Raw genomic sequence first — 22,602 nt, forward strand, 5'->3', positions numbered from 1 at the left:
CTGAGTGCTCATTGGAAGGACAGATACGGAAGCTGAAGCTCAAATATTTTGGCCACCCAATGTGAAGAGAAAAGTCCCTGGAAAAGACCCTGATGCTGGGAAAGATTGAAGGCAAAAGGAGAAGGGGACGGCAGAGGATGAGATGGCTAGATAGCATCACCGATGCAATGAATATGGACTTGAGCACGCTCTGGGAGACAGCGCAGGACAGGAAGGCCTGGCGTGCTATGGTCCATGGGGTCACGAACTCCATGTTAAGAAAAATGCTCTGTTACAAGCGTACGTCCCATGTCCGAGCAGTAAGAATTCCCAGGGGTTCCAGCACTTACTCAAGAGTTCAGTTGCCTTAGAAGGAGGTCATTGGAGACATATGACATTTCTGTAATATTAGGTTAATTTACAGATATATCTGGGTGAGCATAAGTTGAGGGTCTGTACATCTGGGCTGTTCACACAACATGCTAACCCACAGTCAGTAGTTGAGTGTGGGTTGTTGCTGAACCATGGGTTGTTTGTTGAACCGTGCGTTAGTCTTGTCTGAACCCTGGTCATTTTCCTCAGGGTGGCTTGTTAACCATGCAGTGTGGCTTGCTAACGACCCTGAACAACCCAACAACAAACCATTGATTCTCAAGTTGGCTTGTTCAAGAAATATAAGCCATCCTGCTGAAAATGTCCTGGGTTCAGACAACCCATTATGCCACGGTTCAACAACAACCTACACTGATCCACTGAGAGTGAGTTAGCATGTTGTCCAAACCCGGTCTCTAACACCCCCCAGAGTCCTGCTCCCCCTCAGACGTCTAGGCCTTGAACTCTAGGGGAACCAGAAGGTTTCCTGCAGAGAGAGAAGTCAGCTGTTTGCCTCTTTTTCAGATCCAGCAGAGATTTAGTTTGCTAGCTATACACACAGGCTTAGCTTGCTCCTATTTTTCTCAGCCCAGCCTCAAATTAGCACTTCCCTCAGGGAAGCTATCACCGCCAGTTAGCCTAAGACTGGGTTCTCCAACATGAGACCTCTTGATGCCCACCAAGTTCCCTGTCCCTCATTTTTTTTTTCCTTACGAGTTTTTAAAACTGGGAGGCTGGCATGCTGTCAAGCAAAGTGCTGCCCTAGAGCATCTTCTTTAATAGAGTGCAAAAGACAGGTTTTGTGTTTTGGAGCCCAGACCCCACCCATACTTAGGTTCTTGGGCAAGTTGCTTTTCTTTAGCTTCACCCATTTGCCTTCTTGGAAACCGGTATTTTGTGACGGGCCATGCCCACCACGGCAACCATTTTATGAATGGGCAAGCCCCCTGCCATGGCAGCCATTTTGTGAGAACACCCACAGCACTTTCTCAAAATTCCATATGTGTCCACCAACCCAAACAGGTAGAGGACCCCTGCCCTAAGATAATAACTGGCTATCTGGAGACAACGTTGCACCTGCCCCCAATTCTCACATCCTGCAGCATGGGTGAAAGAACATGGATGCACATGACCGTGTCAACTCACCAGTCAAAGGTGCACAGAAATTTGTGCAGTGCTCCATGCTGAGCAGAAGTGTCTGAAGAAAAAGAAAATGCCCTTAAAATATCTCCTAGGGTGGAAAGATTCAAAGACGAAATCAGTTTCTGGACGTCCTGGGGCAGACTGGAAGAAGCAAAGCAATGAATTAAACTAAATCAGCTGCAAGCTGAGAAAGGTCCCAAAGCTACAACCAGTGGTTTGTTCATGAGAATTACCTCCTTACCTGCTCTCAGGAAATGGCTCATTTCCCCAGGATGGTGTAGATATACACTCCGGAAGGGACTGCTGTTCTATCTGGCCTCTTCCAGATTCCTCAATGTATGTTCTTTTCCTCACTTCCACAAGCAATTGCAGGAAACTCAAACTCGCTGCCAGAAAGCTGACCTTGCCTGCGAACCCAGCTAAGCCTGAAGTTTCAAAACATTCTATTGCTTTGTTATAAGCAGGGGTGGAGTGCTACCTCGCTCTTGTGCGTCTCTCTTTGCCTCACCTAAACGTGCTTGGAATTGCAACACTGATGTCTTTCCCATTTTAGGACAGGAAGGCAAATCCCAAAGTTAAGACCTGGTATGGCATAGCTAAGAACATGAGTTGGGAAATCCTGGGTTCAGATCTCACCACAGATACCAAACTCTTAGACAAGTCTCATTTTTGGCCACCCCTGCTCTACAATATGGGGAAAATGCAATAGTGGCCTACCTTGCAAGGCTGTTTCAAGAATTTACACAGACTACAGCTTTTTCAGAGAACAAAATAAAGACTGTGTATACTTATGCCACTGTTACACTGCAGAAACAGGTGTTGCAGGTTGATGTACCATTTCAGCAGCCTGCAAAACCTGTTTGACGAAAGTTAAAAAAATGTGGGAAATTATCTCTCTCCCAAACTACTCTCAAAACTCTTAAATACTACCATCTATCTGCAACTGGAGATCATGTCCAGGAGCCTTTCCCAATCTGGTGCCCTCTAGCTATACTGGACTACATCTTCCATTATCCCCAGCCAGTATGACCAATGGAGGTCACCAGGTTGGGGATGGCTGATCTATAGGAAGCACTTTGAATGCTGGAAATGTGCCTCAGAAATGCTAAATATTAGGATTAAAGCAAAATTAGACCCCTCTCAACTAAATGTGGGTGAGTCACACAACCCTTTTCATATGACAGCAGTGGTTTCCCACAAGGGGAGATTTCAATTCACATTAGAGACGTGGTCATGATTTCACCATGTGCTCAGATCACTGGGTGATTCACAGGACTTTTAAAGTGCATATTACAGTGATCCACAGAGGGCCTCCCTACCACACAAAATCCTGGAGAGGCTCACTGCCCCCAGGCAAGTAGATGCAGAGGTGATGGCCCTGAGGCAGCTGGCTGCAGCTAGCCAACCTAATCGATTTGAGTCATACTACTCCAGCAGCATTACCTTAGTAGAATTATTCATTAAGATAGGCTTCACTTAAAATGCAGGGACTGTCTGCAATGCATCACTCAGATGCTCTGGCCTTTGGAAAAACCAATTTTTTGCACTCAAGAAAAGCATCCCCCCCCCCCGATTAAACTCATATTTGCTAACAGAGACTCCACCCACCTGCCCTCTCATCCCAATTAAAAATAGTTCAACTTTGCATGATGAGGAAATGAGTGGTAGAGCTATTCTGAACACCCAATGAAGAACTGGAGTTGCATATTCCATTTTTGCATAAACAAACAGGCTGGGAAAACAAAAAAAGGGAACGAAGAAAAAAGGATGAAAGCATGGCGAAGACATGGAGGGGAGGAGCGGGGAGATTCCAAATATGCAAAGAGCAGATGCAAATGACTGCATCCAAAGCAAAGCAAACCTAAAGTCGGACTGAAGACACTACAGGCAAAGGAGGTGCTTCGAGGACACCAAAACAGGGTCTACAAGCGATATCATTCTTCCCTCAGATGAGTTGGACTGCAGCTCCCATAATTCCCAGCCTGCATGGCCAACAGATATGGTAGCAAAGTGGGGTGGGCAGGAAGGACTGTATTTTGTAAAAGGTTTTCCTGCCTTGTCACCCAAAGGAAGCTCTTACTTCTCAATGGCAACCAAGCGAGTGGCTGGTTACCAAGCCTGGCCTAGGCTGGGTTTAAGGTAAGCTTTGTTGACAAAGCAAGTCAAAGAATAGCAACAGCGATTATGACAAGTGGACAGGACCCCGACTAGATGAGACCCATTGTCCTTCTATTCCGGCATCCCACTTCCCATAGCGGCCAACCAGATACAGATATCTCTGGTATGAAAGCTATAGCTCTCCCCTGATATTTCCCCTGCCAAAAAATACTGCTATTGCGCAGCATACTGTTTCTCACCAAGGCGGCTCCATTTCGCTAACCATAATTGATAAATGGTGATGTGAGCGGGCAGTAATTTCAAGGATGGCTCCAGATTTGAGGGGAAAATGTCCCCTTTTTGCATCAATGGGTCTTCCTTGGAGTTACCTGATAGTGGCGGCAGCAGTGCTCCAAGGGCAACTGCAGTTTTAATTTCCCATAATGCCACACAGCACTTGACATTCCAGGGCACTGAGAGAAATTAAAATGGCAGCACTCAGACCCAGCTGCCTAGGATGGGAGACCCACGGCAGGCCTCAGCACTGGTTGGGCATCCTGATTAATCAGGCAACACCCTTTAAAAAAAGTTAATTGTACTTACTAAATTTCAGTAAGTACATGATATGAGATGATATGAGGAGGTAGATGATATGAGGAGGGCTCTGGATAGGGGTGAATGCTCCTTCCTTGTTCTCCTCGACCTCTCGGCGGCTTTTGATACCGTTGACCATGGTATCCTCCTGGACCGCCTGGAGGGGTTGGGCATTGGAGACACCATATTGCGGTGGTTCTGGTCCTTCTTCTCCGGCAGGTACCAGAGGGTAGCACTGGGAGAGGAGGTTTCGGACCCGTGGCCGCTCACTTGTGGGGTGCCACAGGGTTCCATCCTCTCCCCGATGCTATTTAATATCTATGTGAAGCCGCTGGGGGCTATCATCAGGAGGTTTGGGGTGCGGTGTCATCAATATGCAGATGACACGCAGCTCTACCTCTCATTCAAATCTTCACCAAGGTTGGCCGTAGAATCCCTGTCCAAATGTCTGGAGGCGGTGAGTGGCTGGATGGGGAGGAATAAGCTGAAAAAGGTACCTGACAAGACCGAGGTACCTTTGGTGGGAGACAAGAGGAGGCTGGGGGATGTTGACCTGGTGGTCATTTTGGACTTCCAGCTGTCCATGGAGGCTCAGGTGTCAGCTGTGAGCCGGACAGTGCTGTATCAACTCCATCTGATACGGCGGTTGCGCCCCTTCCTTCCCGACCATCTGCTCCCATCGGTAGTACATGCCCTGGTCTCCTCTCGTTTAGACTACTGTAATACGCTCTACGTGGGGTTACCCTTGAAGACGGTTCGGAAGCTGCAGCTGGTACAGAACGCGGCGGCTCGCCTGATTAAAGGCAGCTGCTGGCGAGATCACATCACTCCAGTGCTGAAGGAGTTGCACTGGTTACCAGTTGTTTTCTGGGCCAAATTCAAGGTGTTGGTTTTGACCTTTAAAACACTATATGGTTCCGGCCCAGCCTATCTTAAGGAGCACCTCCAGCAGCACCAGACAGGCCGCTTAACAAGATCAGCCTCGGATAGCCTTCTCTCTGTCCCATCAGCCAGGACAGCTAGACTGGTGGGGACGAGGGAGAGGGCCTTTTCTGTGGTAGCCCCCACTCTGTGGAACTCCCTCCCTAGGGAACTCCGCCATGCCCCCTCTTTAATGAGCTTCCGCCGTGCATTAAAAACATGGTTGTTCAGGCAGGCATTTGGGGTGGGTTAGGGTATTTTATAAAATGTTTTTATTGTAGAATTTTATTGTTTTAAACTGTTTTATTGTATGCTGTACATCGCCCAGAGTGGCTGGGTGACCAGCCAGATGGGCAATTAATAAATTTAATAATAAATAAATAAATATAACACTGCACTGAACGTCAAAGTCAGAGGGCAGGTTCTCCTGATGAAAGTCTCTGCCAATCTTTTGAGTTAGCAAAACCCATCTAATCCTATGTTGCTTCAAGTTCTCAGAACAAGTACACTACAGTGTATTTTCCACCCAACCATTAAGAAAGAAAAAGAAAGTACTCAACCAAGCAGCTAAAGAATGTGAGGATAACCCCTCGGTATAGAAGGAAAATATCTAACAAAATTCAGAGAGGAAAAACCTAACTAGATGTAGAAATTTCAAAACGAAGCTGGTCACAGAAACACAACCACTCCCTGTCAGGAGCGGCGTGCTCTGTCCTCTGTTGGCTTCTCCCAGTAGATTCCAATAGCCAACTCAAGACACAGACGAAAGGATTTCTTTTCAAAGCTTTAATCCTTTTACAACTTAATGACTCTTTCAGATGCTAATCACCAGCGACTAAAGCAAGGAACAGCATGATTCCTTAACTTAGGCTAAGTTTCAAGTAGTCAGTTGATTCCCTTTTGAAAGAGAGTCACTTGAAGACCCAGAATTTATGGGCTAGGGAGAGATCCTCCTATCAGTTTGGCAGCATTCGGCTGAATCTGAGCAGAAAGTATAGCCCTATACACTTCAGAATTCATCCTGCTGCTTTTATCAGCAGTCAGGTCATCAATAAACACCAATGACCCGGTTCCATTGGCAGCCATACATGCCCATGCCATCACACTGCCTCCACCATGTTTGACAGATGATGTAGTATGCTTTGGATCGTGAGCTGTTCCTTTCCTTCTTCATACTTTTCTCTTCCCATCATTCTGGTACAAGTTAATCTTGGTTTCATCAGTCCAAAGAATTTATTCCAGAACTGGGCAGGCTTTTTTAGGTGTTTGCTGGCAAAGGCTAATCTGGCCTGTCTGTTCTTGAGCGTTACCAGTGGTTTGCACCTTATTGTGGAGCCTCTGTATTTACATTCATAAAGCTGTCTCTTGACTGTAGATGTTGACAATGACATGCCTACCTCCGCAAGAGCGTTCTTGACCTGGCTAGAAGTTGCGAAAGGGTTCCTCTTCTCCATGAGCAGCATTCTGCAGTCATCCACTTCAGTTGTCTTCCGTGGTCTTCCAGGCCTTTTGCTGTTGCTGAGCTTGCCAGTTAATTCCTTCTTTTTCAGGATGTTCCAAACTGTTGTATTGGCCGCTCCCACTGTTTTTGCTATCTCTCTGATGGGTTTATTTTGTTTCCTCAGCCTAATGATGGCCTCCTTCACTCGCATGGACACCTCTTTGGACCTCATGTTGGGAGTTCCAGTGAACAGCTACCAAATGCAAATGTAACACTCAGAACCACCTCCAGGCCTTTTATCTGCTTGGTTGGTCATGGGGTGCCCAGGAAACAGGCCATACCTGGCCATGCAGCTGCTTGTCAGCCATTCATTCCATTACTTATGAGCCACCAATGACAGGGGTGTGTGTATGCCACTGGCTGTCCTTCCTGAATGGTTAGTGCCCCACTTTTGTCAAACCCCTTGAATTACAGCTGAAAGTCCTGATTTTGCTCCCATCTGGGTGTGTTTCCTTTCATCTTCAATGTGGTGGTGTACAGAGGCCAACTGCCAAAACAGTTATCCTTGTTCCGATATTTCTGGCCCTGACTGTATATGTTTCTTTTGTGTATTCTGTCTGTTCATGTGTTTTTTATGTAAATGGTTTTTAATCTCTGTATATTGTATTTTTAATGTTTTTAATCTTTGTAAACTGCCGAGAGAGCTCCGGCTATTGGGCAGTATAGAAATGAGAATAATAACAACAACAACAACAACACACACACACACACACACACGAAAACACAAAGCTGGCAGTAGGGAAATAGGATGTTGTACTCTGGATCTGCTCCAAGATCCACCTTGATGGGCAGAGCTTGAACAGATGACAGCTGGATAGTCACTAGATATGTAGATCCACTTGGACATCTTTGGTCTTTAAGGGATCACCTCCTGCAGCTCTGGGGAGCTCCCCCGGGTCTGCAGCCCCTAAATCTGGCCAACTGCTTGAAATGAGCTCTCCAATTTCTGAGTCCCGCTCCTTGGTCCTCCATCTGCTTCTGGTCGCATTCCGCTCCCAACTGGCTCCCTTCAGGTCTTGCACATGGAGGATAAGACTATCTGTGGCTACTAGTCATGATAGCAATATATTGCTTCCAGTATCAGCAGCAGGATGTAAACTAGTTGCTGGGGAACATGGGCAGGAGGGTGCTGTTGCACTCACGTTTTGCTCTGATTTCCCAGAGGCAGCTGGTTGGCCACTGTGGGAACAGAGGGCTCGACTAGATGGACCCTTGGTCTGATCCAGCAGGGCCCTTTTATATACTTATGTTCCCAATACCCTGTGGCTTCTCAGTCTGGCTGGAACAGGTCAGTTCAGTTTGCTCCAAGGCATGCCCACAGAAGTGGGGCTTGGGGGGCACATGAACTAGAGCCAGAGTAAAAAATCCTGCTGAGAGTTGTTAATGCTATCCCCAGTGAGGGCTCCGCATCCAGTTTTGGATGCAGAAAAGCGAGCTCCTTGTGAAAGAGGAGCTCACTTCCTAGCAAAAGGTCCATGCTCCAAGAAGAAAAGCAACTTCGCAGGTGAGCTTGCCCTCCCGGGAAAGAGCAGTGCGATGCAAACACAGCCCTTCAACAATTCTCCAAGGCCTGCTACAATCTGCCTGAAATAGGAACCCAAGGGGAATGGGAACTGGGGAGGAGTGGGGTGGAAATGTTCTCCAGGTTCCCATCTGCCAGAAGTTATAATGAAACTTTTAGAGGGGGAGGAGGGGGAGATAAGTGAGAAATCAATTTCTGCAAACCATCTACGCATTCATCTGCATCAACCTGGCATCTGGGATGCACAGCTGCCTAGCCCTGCTGGCTTTCTTTTACGGAGGGCAATGACAGCAAGAGAAAGACAAGGCAGTGGCAACAAGCGCCCCCCTGAGAGAAACACAGCAGCCAGTCAGCATTTACAGAGATGCCGTCAAAGCATTAGCAGGCAGGCGCTCGGTGTCATTTGCTGGGAGGAAGATTTTACTTGGATTTATCTATTTTTATTCTCTTTTATTTTTCCTTCCCCCCAAGGCATCCATTTCTCCACTGCTGATCAAGGCTGTCAGTTATGAAATTATTTTGTACGCGGCTCAGCTCTTCTTGCAGAAGCACTGGTAAGATGGTGTTGTGTGTGCAAATCCGGTGTAGCCTAAGAACACAAAATCCCCTCCCATGGAGAACCACTCTAGTAAACCTTCCACTTTGGGCGCTACTTCAGCTTGGTACCATCACTGCAAGATGCTGGAAATAATGCAAGTTAGAGCTCAGGAGCAGCACCAGCTTCTGGTTTCTGAGGCGTCTTGGGCAAGACCCCTTCAATGGCCTCCTCCCTCAGTGAGTTCTACCTTCTTGCCAATATTGTCATCACTAAGGACATAAGAACACAAGAAGAGCCATGCTGGATCAGACCAAGGGTCCATCTAGTCCAGCATTCTGTTCACACAGTGGCCAACCAGCTGCCCATGGGAAACCCACAAGCAGGGCATGAGCACAACAGCATTGTCCCACCCATGTTCCCCAGAAACTGGCATACATAGGCTCACTGCCTCTGGTACTAGAGGTAGCACAAAGCCATCAGGACTAGTAGCCACTGATAGCCTTTTCCTCCAGGAATTTGTTTAACCCCTTTTTAAAGCCATCCAAACTGGTGACCATCACTACTTCCCGTGGTAGCGAATTCCATAGTTTAACTGTGCGCTGTGTGAAGAAGTCCTTCCTTTTATCTGTCCAGAATCTCCCATCAAGCAGCTTCATAGGATGACCCTGGCTTCCAGTATTTTGTCGCCATATCCACATTCTCCATACCATGCATAATTTTGTGGACCTCTATTGTGTCTCCCCTTACCCTCTTTTTTTCCAAGCTAAGCAATCCCAGCTGTTGTCACCTTCTCTCATAGGGGAGATTCTCCAGCCCCTTGATCATTTTCGTTGCCCTGTTCTGCACTTTTTCCAGCTCTACAATATCTTTTTTTAGGTGTGGTGACCAGAACTGGACACAGTATTCCAAGTGTGGCCGCACCCTCTTTCTCATCATTGCTAGCGCTTGCTGGCTTGACAGGCAGACAACCAGTGAGCAAGTATGCAGCATGGCATCTGCCACTCCTCCTTCTTAACAACAGTGTTGTCTATGCCAGAGTGAAAGGAAGGGGAACAAGCAGGCTGCAATGGTGAAGAGGAGGAGCAATTCCAGGGGGTTCTTGTCAGTAGGCGCTTGCTGGGGCATGGGCCTTGGCAAGTGCCCAATCATGCCTATCCTTGAAGCTGTTCCTGCCCAGGAGGAGCAGTGTGACTTGGATAGTTGTCCAACATGTACCCCCCTTCAACTGTACCCCATAGTTTCGCTCTGAGGAAAGGCCTTCATCACAGAGAACCGAAAGGAACACTAAGGCAAAAGGATGAAAACAACTGAGCGAAGAACCATACATTTGTTTATTTACCTGACTTGGATACCCTGTCCCTAGCTCACAAGTTCAGTCAAAGCCGATGTATATATCATTGTGCATGCATACATGACCCCAGAAAATCTGAAGTGTGGATCATTTTAAAATTCGGTTGGGAGATGTTTTGAGATCAGGGCCGATGCCAGACAGCCACCATTTTAAATTTCCCAGAATGCACTGGGGGAACACTACAAAGGTGCTCCAAGACACTATGGGAAATTTAAAATGGTGGCTTGTAGTTGTTGGCTGAGGGCATCCCAGGTCTGACATCAGCGAGCCCTGGTAGCCGCCAGCCCTGTTTGGGATTCATGCAGTTGGTTAAACCCTAAGGTGAGAGAATACACACCAAGTTTTATCATATGCCCCCCCCCCACACACACACACATGCACACACACTAAGGATTTGATCGTTCAAGGAAAGCTGTGCAGATACTTTGATATGGATAGCAGGTGTATGAGCAATATCTTGTGGTTTTATGGAATGTCACCACTGAGAGTTGAAGTCTAGACATAATTGGCCATCTCAGGTGCTGGAGAACAATCCATCTTGCCAGGATATACAGGCTGTGTGTGTGTGTGTGTGTGTGTGAGAGAGAGAGAGAGAGTGCTGCGAAAGGTTAAGTTGACATTCTGACTTTATTTCAACCTCACCCCATTTTAAAAAGGAGATCACAGAGCTGGAAAAGGTGCACAGAAGGGCAACCAAAATGATCAGAGGCTTTGGACATCTTCTCTATGAGGAAAGGCAAAAGCTTTGGGGGCTTTTTAGGTTAGAAGAAAATATGAGCCAAGCGAGGAGGGAACATGATAAGAGGTTTATGCAATGTATGTATAAGATGGAGAAGTTGGACAGAGACACATTCTTCTCTCTCTCCTAACATTGAAAACGAGCGCACCTCCAAACACGTTTTTTGTCGTCCACCAAGGTGCCTACCCCTCCCACTTTTTAAAAAATTAACCATTTTCTTACTGTCAGCTGGGATTGCTTTCAAATAGGTTTCTGTTAAGTGCTGAAAATTGTGACTTCAGATTAGTCGTTTAGTCTGCTGGGGCTCAGACCCCACCTCTGCCTTGTGCTCAGTCTCTTGGGCAGATTATTTGTCGTCTGACACACCTCCCATGGCAGCCATTTCGTGGTGGTGCCCAGCACAGCTTCTCAAATTGCCAAATGTACCCACGACCCAATAAGGTTGCCTACTCTTGAACTGGGGGGCGGTTGCCTTTATGTAATTGATTGGCAATTGTTCAAGACAGACAAAACAGGAGTACTACTTCACACAAGACAAAATTCATTTACAGAATTCACCTTTTCCAAGATGTGTTGATGGCCACTGATGGCTTTAAAAGAGGGTGAGACAAATTCAAGGAGGAGGAGGCCAAACAACAGAGATTGGCAATGAGAGGTAAATGGAACCCTCAGGCCCAGATCTTTGAATACCAGTTGCCGAGGGGGAAAGGAATATCGCCTTCACACCCTACTAGGCAACTTTCCAGAGGCATCCGGTTGACCACTCTGGGAGGCTGGAGGCTACACTTGATGGAACTTTGGCCTGATCCAGCAGGCAGTGGTGGGGCTGGCTCACACAATCACTGCAGCGCAGGCAAGTGGCTATTTTGAATATTCAACCGGAAGCAGGGGGTTGCCATGGTTTCTCATGTCGTCCAATCCTGGGAAGCAGGGGTTGTTCGAAGGTTAAACAACCCTAAACCAAGCCATGGGTTATTTGACAGTTGTCTAACCCTCAAACACTCGCTGTCACCTGGGTTCTCACAACACGACAAGCTACAGCAAGCCAGGCACCCGTGGGCACAATGCAAAAATGGCGCCCAGCACAACACGGCAGCCCTCTCAAAAGTAAATTAAGCCATGGTGGGCTGTCATGTCATGAGAACCAGGTCGTGTAGTGGAGCCAAGACTTGGAGGGACGCAGTGCTGGCACTTTTTATTAGCAGGGACACTGACAACATCTGCCACTCCCCTCAGACTTCCCTGTTCCCTCTGAGCTTAGCTGCAATTCTCACAGTAGTTCGTGGAGGGATGAATTATTATTATTATTAATTGTTGTTGTTAATACTACTACTATTAATATTACATTTCTATACCGCCCCATAATCGAAGCTCTCCGGGAGGTTTACAAAGATTAATTAATTGTTCCCTGCTGTAAAGCAAAGTATTTGGGGGTGGTCTGGTCTTGAATGGCCAGTGAAGCCCCATTAGCTTCACAAAAGTCCTACTTCTGGTGGAGACGAAAACTGCTAAAATGGTTGGTTGATATGGATCTACATTGCAGCCTGCACTTTTGGACTATCCTTGGGGGGGTGGCTGCAGGGAGCACCTGCATATCAAATTTACCACTACACTGCTGCCAGCTGGGCTCTGCTTATGTAATTTTGCACATTAGTTTACCACAGTGCAGCATCCCCCCACTCTGGGTGTGAGATCTACCACACAGGGCCCATATGAAGGGATTATTTCTGATTGTGCATAGTGATATTCAAGGAGGTGCATCTTCAAAAGCCTTTTAGCTACAATACCTAAGCAGAACCTCCAGCTTCTGAAGCAGTGTATCTCCGATTACTAGATGCTAGGGACATGCCACAGGAGGGCAGTTATCTCCACTATCGCTTTGCTTGTGAGTTTCTGGCTTGTCACTAGTGGAGACAGAACATTAGGACCGGAGGGATTTTGACCCGATGCACCCATTTTTGTGTGTGTTGATGTTCAGAACCAGAACAGATGCCCAGTATAACACCAGCCAGTTACAAAAGTGTGGGGGCAGGGCCTAATTCATATTAGCTCTGAGGCCCATGCACTCTCTTGCCAATTTGGCTTCTTCCAGCTACTCTTGCAGATGGAGCTCGCTGGACCTCGAGTCACATCCAGGATGGCGACTCAAACATTACCAGCTGAACAGTCTTCCAGTAGCTCCCTTTGGCTGCCAAGCTGGCTGGCTGCCTCGCCTCCTGTCTACAGCATCACACACACAAAAATTGTCTCTCCAAAGTGTTTGGGTTGTGAGCTGTTGAATTGCAGAATTCAGAGCCATCATAACCGTGTGCGAGAAACACAGTGGAAATAAATGAATGAATGAATTAAAAAGGGCAATAGGAGAATAAACACGAACCAGCAGAACATCGATCTAGCTTTCATTTGATTCTGTAACTTAATTGCACGCCATAAAACTGAAAAATCTCCAGTGCAACAGCCCCAAAAGAAACTTAGCGGTATATTCTAGAAATGTTGCACATTAAAAAAGAGTGCTACTATCAGATGATGCATTTTGCCTTTGTTTCTGCAGCTGGTTGCTGATGGGATATTTCTTCCTTTTAAATTAGCAGTGCTGGGGGGGGGGGAGAGAGAGAGAGAGAGAGAGAGAGAGAGAGAGAGAGAGACTGATTCTGTCTTTAAAGAGATAGCTTCACAGTTGCTCTGAATAGTCTGACAAATAGGCTAAAAAGTGGGGGTATTTCAATCTTGTCTTGTCTGGAGAAATATTCTTTACCCGTCCCTCCCTTGTGGTGCAATTTAGTTGCATTCCTTTCTCAGGCTCCTGGTTTCAACAGGGGTGTGTGTGTGTGTGTGTGTGTGTGTGTGTGTCTGGACTCCTGTGCAGCTGAGGGTGGGATGAAAGCAAAGACAGCCTATGGCTAGCAAGAGTAGGTCATGTGGTACAGATACTCCCTGACCTGGAAGCTTTTATAGGAGTTGGGGGTATCACTTGACCTGCTCCTAGCCTATCAGTGTAAGAAGGCTTCCTTGGCCAGATATCAATAGGGTACACAGGCTTACAACCCACCTGACATTGCTCAGGTCACCAGTTCAAAACCTGCTGGAGGGCAAGATATTGAAAAGAAATACATAAAATGTCTTTTAACTTGCCCAGTAGAGATCTGTTTTCCACTGTTAATATGGGGGCTGATTTAAGAATGACATTTATAGCTTGATTTTTAAGGATGTGGAAGACCCGCTTCTATTTTATGTGATTTGGTGGTTCTGCGTTTAGGGATATATACATTTTATACACGAATTTACAACCCAGCCTCAAAGGTGGTCTGAAGCGGTACAGTCTAGGATAAACACGGCCATGGGTTTTGTTTGGTGCAGGGGGTTCTGGGTTGTTGCTTTTTTAAAAACCAAAAACTTACTTAAATTCGCAAGTCTGATCACAAACCAGCCAGAAAGAACTTGAGTTAAAACAAATTAATGTGGGGGAAAGCAAAACTGACAGATTCGTCCGTATCTATTAAAGGAGTAATTTTACCACCTCATTTCCAGGCCTATACACCCTATCCTTGGGCCTTCATTATTAGGACACTCTAGTATCTATACCAGCTTTCCCCAACCTGGTGCCTACAGCTCTCATCATCCCCAGCCCAGCATGGTCAATCCCCAGGTTGGGGATAGCTGGTCTATGCCAACAAAAAGAACAACCTGGGAGATCCGGGTTCTAGTCCCCACTCGGCCATGGAAGCTCACTGGGTGACTTTGGGCCAGTCACAGACTCTCAGCCCAACCCACCTCACAGGGTTGTTGTTGTGAGGATAAAATGGAGAGGAGGATAATGTAAGCCGCCTTGGGTTCCTTGCAAGAGGAAAAAAGGCGGGGTATAAATGCGATAGATAGATAGATAGATAGATAGATAGATAGTTCCATGTGGAGACCGACTTTGACTTCTAATAGGAAACAAAGGAAGCTGCCTTATACTGGCCCAGATCACACAATCGTGGCCAGGGAAATAAGCCACGGTGGCTTATTTCCCTCACCGCGCATGTGGGCCATGTCCCGGGGGAGATTAGCATAATTATCCTCGGCATGGCATGTCAGGGTAGCTTGTTGCTGTGGGTAACAAGCCACCCAGAACCCTACAACAGCCCATGGGTTCTGGGTGGCTTGTTACCCATGGCAACAAGCCATCCTGGCCAGGTTCACGTGACACCCCGCTGAGGGTAATTATACTAATCCTCCCAGCATGCAACAGGCATGCATGCAGGGGAGATAAATCACTGTGGCTTATTTCTCCAGCTGCAGTCATGTGAACTGGACCACTGAGAAAGACCATTGGTCCATCTACCTCAAACTGTCTGTATTGACTGGCAGTGTGTCAAGCTCCTGGCCAACCCAAGCCCAAAGGGACCTCTTCAGAGGAGGCCTAGGATTCCTCAGCAAACCTCCCTGCCACAGAAGACAGGGACAACCCCAGCAGTCCCACTGCAGAAATGCCTTGCCTGAGGTTCCAAAGAACTCTTTCAAGCCCACAGCAAGCTCCACTGTGGTTGCAGAGTCTCCTGCCTTGTCCCATGACTCACCAGAGCACTGCTGGTGACAGACCAGGTGGGATGCTTGGAGTTGTCATTTTGCCCAGGGTTTACCCAGGAGGAAGGGTCTACTCATAAGGAAGAAGACTAGTGAAACAGGGACTGCCAACAGTGGAGGCTGGTGGTTCCGATGCCAGTGTGGCGGTGAATCCGCTCTGGGTTTCAGCCAGAACTCTAAAGAAGTTCTTTGTACCTTGGAGAGCTCCTTTAGAGTTCTGACTGAAACCCAGAGCGGATTCATCGCCACACTGACATCGGAGCCACCAGCCTCCACTGACTGCCAGTATATATGCCCTCCATCTTGCTCCAAGCCTTTGCTGGTTTAATAGCTCTCAATAAGCTTCTTTCCCCAGCCATGTGTTTTAGACAGGGGTCTTTCCTAGCCCTGCCCAGAGATGCAAGGGTTTAAGCACGTGCTGTACCACTGAGCTACAGCCCTTCCATTAGAAAAAATTATTTGGTCCTCCAACTGGGAGACTGCTTAAGAGACCAATCAAGATTTGAATCTATGCTTGAAGGATAAACCAATAATGTCTGAAGGGTAAACCAATCCAGGGTTCTGTCAATCCAGCCACACTGTTACCTCTTTGAGAGGTAACTCGCAAATAGTTCTGAAGCATCCGTGGTAGTGTAGAACAGCCGAGGTCTCCCTTCCTGATATTTTTGCACCTGTCACTTATTGGAGTCTTATCTCTGCCATGTGCTCCCATTGAACTGTGCCACAGTTTAGACTCATTCAATCATTTCATCGCGTCGAAAGAACACCAGTAAAATGAAATACGGTCATTATCTCTTCCCGTCGCAACGCGTGACTGGGGTGCAACGTTCCTAAACACTTGTATTAGGACTGACCCACCTGAAGTGGAGGCATCAGAAAGGCCTCAGTGTTTTCTACCCAGCACCTCTCTGTCATCCAACCCAGCATCATGAGGCAGTAATGAATACAGTAATGGACAGAGACAAATACCCGAGATGAAGGAGGCTAAACTCAGGTCAGCGCCACAAGCTTTCATGACCTTCAGTGTTTTGGATTTATTTAGAGACCTACAGTCAAAGATTAAGCTGCTTATTCTCAATCAATGTGAGAAATTCAGCCTTCCACATTTCTCTATACTGCTTCCCACCAGCATGTTCTTGTCTCTAGGCCCTGGGTCAGTGCTGGTTCGAGGTTTCTGAGGACCCTTGGGCAGGACACCTTCCATGGGCCCCCTCCCTCAGTGAGTCTGCCTTCTCACCGCCCTTGTCACCAGCTGCTCATCCGCTTTTTCAACACTGCTACCACTTGCTTGCTTGCCAGGCAGAGAGCCAGGGAGCAAGCAGGCCATGGCATCTGCCGCTCCTCCTTCTCACCATTGTCTGGGCCGGAGCAGAAGGCAGGTGAACAAGCAGGTTGTGATGGTGAAGAGGAGGAACAAGTCCAGGGGGCTCTTGTCAGTGGGCCCCCGCTGGGATGTGGGTGCCCAACCATGCCTACCCTTAACACCAGCCCTGCCCTGGGTGAGGGTTTTCTGCTCATCCCCTCCAGCTCCCATGGACTCTTTTAATTCCTATACCCATGACTTCAAAGAGCCTATGTCCTCCAGCTGCACGCAACCCCTTCTGGCCTTAAGGGCTGCAGAAACACTCTCCCCTGACCCCAATTTACATATTGTCCATCCTCTTCTCTCATAGCTGCTGCACTGTCACCATTCCATGATGGATCCTTCCCTCTTCTCTTCGGCAGTTAGAATGTTCGTGGATGTTTCCTGACATCACACCAGTTTAGCCAATGATTAGGGGGCAAAGAGTCAGACAGCAGGTTTTCTATAATGCTGGATATAGAAGATTGTTATCTAAAGTCAAGTGAGACCTGCAACAAAATGTTACAATGCGGAGTGCCCCTGTTCAGCATTCCATGCCCTTTTCAGGACACTCCACTCCATTCCCTCTGTGCATGGGTTTCCATTTCCCACCACTACCTCCAACAGTCAGCCAGCCATTCCAAGGTCACTGAGAATGTTCTGTCATCATTGGGCTCTTCCCAAGTCCCAGTTTGCACCTTCCAGACCAAACATGGCCTCAGACACAATCTGCAGTCGAAATACTTACATTTCCGAGCATGCAGTGTAATTCGCGGACCCCCAAAAATGCACTCAACAGTATACGTATGTTTCAAAATGCGTACATTTCAAAACGAATACATTTCAAAAATGTGCACAAATACGCTTTAATCATGGGAGAAGAATGCGTACGTTTCAAAAATGCATACATTTCAAAATGAGTACATTTTTAAAATGTGCACAATTGATGCATACATTTGGGAAAATGTGCACAGATTTTCATGTGAAAAGAAAAAAAAACAAAGCTCACAATCTGATAGGACTCGAGGTGGAATGAACTTACAGACGGAATTCGGAGAACTTCAGCAAGCTCAAATTCTGCCGATTCACACATCCCTAATTTCTCCTAAAGATTTACTGAGAGCCAGTGTAATGTAGTGGTTAGAGTATTAGATTGGAAGTCAGGAGATTCTAGTCCCCATTTGGCCATGAACCTCACTGGCTGACTTTGGGCCAGTCAATGACTCTCAGCCTAACCTACCTCACAAGGCTGTTGTGAGGATAAAATGGAGAGGAGGAGGTTCAGGTACGCTGCCTAGATTCCTTGGAGGAAAGGCGGGATATAAATGTAAGAAATAAATAAATTGTACTTCTAAGCACCTTCAGGGGTTCTAGAGCCTGCTGAAACCATTCCATGACTGTCTTGTGGAGGGCAGTAGATTAGGGAAGGCTAAGTTCTCTGGTGCTCAGGAATCTTGCAGTGAACGAGAGAATTCACTCCACGCTGTGCAGCAGAATTCCATGATACCATTCTTCTTGTGCATGGATGGTACAGTTCTGGCTACATAAGGATCCACATGCAGAACATGAGTTCGTTATTATTACTTAGGATCTCTGGCCTGCAACGGTTAACATCACCAACGTTTTGGGGCAGGCCTCCTGTGACGAAACAACTGTGCGATGAGCAGACATTCCGGGGGGGGGGGGGGGAGCTTTTCTTCCATTTAAAGGTGCAGCAAAGAGAAACATTCAACCTGCCGAATTTCTGCTTCTTGTGCAGTTGGCTGAAGGCACAGGAGCCTGTCCAGAAATAAAGGCTGAACCCTAGCAGTTGTGGAAAGGCAAGCAGCCAGATACAAATGTGTTATGAACAAGTAGTGCAAACACACACAGCATGTACTACCAAGTTAACCTGCAATGCAAGTGAGGCCTTTAAGTCACCTTCAGGAGGGGGGTGGGGGGAACAGGCCAAGACCTATTTTAGGTTTGACTTCTTCAGTTCAGGAGCTGACCTAGTTTTGCCTCCTACCAATTAAAATTGGAGATTTTCAAAAGTGCCTGAGGGGATTAGGTGCCACAGGGAGCTGAATTTCAGCAGGATTTGGAAGCCTTTTTGGGGTCTTCTAAAAATCTTGGCCTACGCCAGGTTCCTTTTGGAGGGATCATTAAAAAACAAAAACAAACCAGAAGCATAATAACTGCCCCCAGAACAATACTTTGAATAAACAGACTGGGAGATTTTCATTTTTAGTTTGCTTCTAACTGTCAAGGCTGCAACTGAAGAATTGTCTATCAAATTATTGTTGTTATTTATATAGAGCTTTCACCAATGCTAATCAAAAAAGAAAGTTCCCTGCCCCAAAGCATTTACAATCTCTTCCTTGTGTCTCACACTTTAGTGGCCCCATCCCTTGGCTACAACTCCCACCACCCCAGCCCTTCTGGCTGTGGATGATGGAGGTGTAGTCTAACATATATAGAGGGCAGTAGATTAGGGAAGGCTAAGTTCTTTGGTGCTCAGGAATCTTGCAGTGAGCGAGAGAATTCACTCCACACTGTGCAACAGAATCAGATCTCTCAGCCCATACTGCTTTTCCCTTACTTCAAGATAGGACACGAATTGTCTTTCATATGGACAACTCATCATACGTTGCCTCAGCTACGGTCCCACTCTGCTAGGAAGATGGAAGCGATGCCAGCATCGACTCAGATCTAAAACAGATTATCAGAAGCCCACACATGATGCATCGGCTACTGGGTTTTACCATTTGGGGCTGCAGATCGGTGCTTTGAACATGTATCGTGTAACATAAAATACATAGGAACATAGGAAGCTGCCGCATACCGCATCACACCACTTGACAGCAGCTCTGCAGGGTTTCAGACAGGGGTGTTTCCCAGCCCTAACTCGAGAGACGTCGAGAGATCAGGACAGATAAAAGGAAGGACTTCTCCACACAGCTCATAGTTAAACTATGGAATTTCCTACCACAAGATTTGGTGAGAGCTGCCAATTTGGATGGCTTTAAAAAGGGGAGGAGAAGGTTATCCATGGCTACTAGCCCTGATGGCTATGTGCTACCTCCAATATCAGAGGCAGTATGCCTATGTACACCAGCTGCTGGGGAACATGGGCAGGAGGGTGCTGTTGCACTCATGTCCTGCTTGTCAGCTTCCCGTGGGGAGCTGGTTGACCCCTGTGTGAACAGAATACTGGGCTAGATGGACCCTTGGTCTGATCCAGCATGGCTCCTCTTATGTTCTTAACTGGCAGAAAGACAGCAGAAGAGATCTGGAGATCTAGAAAGCTTTCCCACAATTTTGTGCACATTTGGTTGCCTGATGGTGCACTTTCGATTTTTTTTTTATGGACCAGCATGGCTGACTTGGTTTTATGTCAGGCAGATTCTGAGCTAGTCTTTCCCCCTATATCAGCTTTTTCCCTACATCAGTCATAATTCCAAGACAGCATTATGGGAGTTACAGTCCAAAACATCTCGAGGGCACTGGTTTGGGAAGGCCACCCTATGTCCTAGTTTTATATAGATGAGGAGTATATTATGTTGGGGGGAATGTAAATATTAGAACCCCCAACCTGTATTCTGGTACCGCTCAGTTACAGGTAAGTCACACCGGGCTTTGTCTGATCGCCCATTTCAGCTCTCAGTTGAAGAGCTGAAGAGCATTCAACATGAAGAGCATTCAACATGTCGAGCCCCTTCAGGGCTGTTGAATTAGCAGATTTGGCTTCTCGAAAGGAAATCTTCCCGTGGGTGCGCCCCATACGGTTCTTCTCAACAAGTTCAGCTTCTCAACAAGTTCAGCCCTGCTCTCTCTCGGCAGAAGTGAGCAACTTTTGTGACAGCCACCCACATTCGTACAACAAACAGTCTTTGCGGAAAGATGCTCGTCGTAAGTTGTCAAACCAGAACAGGTCAGACACAGCCGGATAATCCGGTTGTGGAAGACACTGGGAAAGGAAACGGCCTTGTGCAGTTCAGCAGGCCTGATTCCGATGGGAGTCGCTGTGCTACATGTAAACCAGCCTTTCCCCAACCTTGTGCCCTCCAGATCTTTTGAACTTCCATCAGATCCAGCCAGCATGGCAACCGCACTGGTGTAGTGGATCCAGGGCTTACAGGGGCACAGCGCCGACACTTTTTGATTAGCAGGGATGCTGATGTCATCTGCCGCCCCCTCAGACTTCCTGGTTTCCTCTGCGCTTAGCTGCAATCCTCACAGGGGTAATGGATTTTCCCAGCAAAAAAGATACATAGTTCCTGTCATAATGTAAAGGGCGGGGGGGGGGCTTGGACTTGAATAGGCAATTAAGACCCATTCGCTTTAGAAAAGACCTGCTCCTAGCAGAGATGGAAATTGCTAGCATTGGTTTGTTGATATGCGTCAACACAGCTGCCTGCATTTTTGGATTCTCCTTGGGGGCACAGCTATGTGGCCTGTCACGATGAGCGTCTGCACGTCAAAATTTACCATTATACCACCAGGCAAGAGCAGCAGTACCCCGAGCCAAAGCAGCTCTTGGAACTGTGGGATCCAGATGCTGCCCTCTTCCACAGACTCTTAGTAGTCAAACTGGTAGACAAATTGGATCCAACCCTGTCCCGTTATCCCAGCAGTAAGACTTCCTAGACAGTCCCAAGAAAGGCTTCATCTAAAGGCATTTAAATGGGCTTTAGGCCTTCATTTCATACTTGAAATCCTCCACATCCCAATGCTGTAACACAGGGTGGGTGAGATAAGCAACAATAATATTAATTTTCGCTATTATTATCCCTCCAATAATTAATACAAGCAACAATAGGTCTCGCGAAGGTACAGGTAACTTCCATGGTTTTAATTTTGATAATTGGAACACCTTGTTGCCATGGCGACGGTTGCTATAAAAAATTAAGGTCTCCGCACATGCAGTGATGACTCAGCCCCATGTTTCCCGTGCCCCCTGCGGGCATCTGAGACGCTGTTGCTTCGTGTAACGCGCAAGCCAAAGAATATGCCCGGGGGTGTGTGCGGAGATGAGGAACGGAGGGGAGCGCTACTTTAATCAACATCTGCCAGGGTCACCCATACCAATAACATCGTTTCCATAGTAACTCAAACGGAGAAGCATCAGGCATAAAAATAGCCCCACTATGCCGAAAATAACCAGCATGTGTCATAAGCAAGAGATACGCTTCTAGCTGCGAGAGATATTTTTACTACCCCCTTGTATTGTGAAGGCCTGACCAGATTGCAGCAATGCAGCTGTTATAAACTTAGGCCAGACCCTGAGGCAATAAAAACCATGAGCCGCCTTTCCACGCTGTCACGCCGCTCTCTACGTAATGGCTTCCCTTATGAGAATGAAGGCATCTGGTCGACAATGTTGTATATACTTTTATTGGGGCCAGCTAGTAGTTTTTAGATAAGATGCAAGCTGTCGGGTTCAACAGAATTCTTCTTCAGATAAAAAGGAATGTGATTTCCTGTTTTGCAGAAAAGTTTGCATAATTTTTAAACTACTAGTTGTTCTCATCAAAGATATCGGCTTATATCCAATGTTAGTCCTACCAACTGAAAATGAATAAGACTTAAGTTTGACTAACATTGGATACAACCGAGGGACATCATTTACGGAAGGGAGGTTATGCCTTGGCTTCGCTCCAGGAGCACCTATATATCTGGCTGTTACGAGGTACAAAAATTATCCACAACAGCTGCTCTTTAAAATTGACTCCCTAGTTGACAGTACCACTCTCACCAAGGAACTGTAGTTCTGTGAGGAGACTAAGGAACTCGAATTCTCAGCATCTTCCCCAAACTGCATCTCCCAAGGTTCTTTGAGGGAAAGCCATATAACCTGTAAACTGGTAAAAAAGAAAAACTAATTTCAGTTGCAGTGGAAATGTTCCCCTTTGAAACATGGGAAAAAGTCACTTATCCCAAGACGACAAGTCACTG

General features: G+C 46.9%; 1 protein-coding gene across 2 annotated transcripts in view; it reads right to left on the reverse strand.

Annotated features, from left to right (window-relative positions):
- PITPNM2 (phosphatidylinositol transfer protein membrane associated 2) overlaps positions 1-22,602 on the reverse strand; it is a 221,909-nt gene that overhangs the window by 127,338 nt on the left and 71,969 nt on the right. The window contains exon 3 of one of the 2 annotated variants that reach the window (XM_084820036.1): positions 22,403-22,508. The exons of the other annotated variant lie outside the window; for it this stretch is intronic. The gene's annotated coding sequence lies outside the window, so the exon portion shown is untranslated. The remainder of the gene's footprint in view (positions 1-22,402; positions 22,509-22,602) is intronic. 2 annotated transcript variants of the gene reach the window in all.

Source organism: Heloderma suspectum, chromosome 13 (assembly GCF_057233095.1).
Source record: "Heloderma suspectum isolate Gila_16-S chromosome 13, 16-S_ref, whole genome shotgun sequence".
Taxonomy (NCBI): domain Eukaryota; kingdom Metazoa; phylum Chordata; class Lepidosauria; order Squamata; family Helodermatidae; genus Heloderma; species Heloderma suspectum.